The sequence below is a fragment of the Buceros rhinoceros genome, unplaced genomic scaffold, assembly GCF_000710305.1.
Source record: "Buceros rhinoceros silvestris isolate BGI_N320 unplaced genomic scaffold, ASM71030v1 scaffold38737, whole genome shotgun sequence".
Lineage (NCBI taxonomy): Eukaryota > Metazoa > Chordata > Aves > Bucerotiformes > Bucerotidae > Buceros > Buceros rhinoceros.
The window spans coordinates 10,895-11,549 of record NW_010423428.1 but is presented as its reverse complement, the minus strand read 5'-3'; positions in this window follow the sequence as shown (position 1 = coordinate 11,549).

Sequence of the window (655 nt, the reverse complement as noted above, 5' to 3'; positions counted from 1 at the left end):
GTCTGCGGGCCCTGCTGCCAGTGCATCTTGCTGCCTGCTGCCGTGTCCCGCTCTGCCCCTGCAACACCCTGGGGAGAAGAGGTAGAATCCTGTCAGGGTCAGAGGCCCCGGGGGTGCCAACTCCCCAGAGCACCCAGCCCTGCATCTCACCTGGGTCTCCTCGCAGTGGGCACACACCACTCCACCAGCTGCTCCAGATGTTTGAGACGTTGGCTCCTCACTCTGGCTCCATCCCTCACCAAACCGTCCTTTCCCCGAGAGGAAAACCTGGGGGTGGAGGCAGATGTGGGAGAGGGGGCAGGGACTGGCAGCCACCAAGGCCACCCTCTGCCACATGAGACGTGTCCACGGCTCCTCTTCTCCTGTGGGCAGCTGGGTGTTGTGGCTGCTGTTCTAGGGAAAATTGGCTCCATCCCAGCCAAAACCAGGACAATGGGAGAAACCGTCCCCTGCCCCATGGCGGGAAGGGACCCTGCCCCCTGTGAGAGGCGCAGGCACCTCAGGGCAGCCCCCAGCCCCACTCCCCGCTCCTCACCCACCTCTCAGCAGCCATCCGGATTCCACGCACCGAGGGATGCCCAGCGGGGCGGGCCAAGTCCATGCGTCCACAACACACCTGGAGGGACAGACAGACAGAAACTCCCCCTCCCCCCGC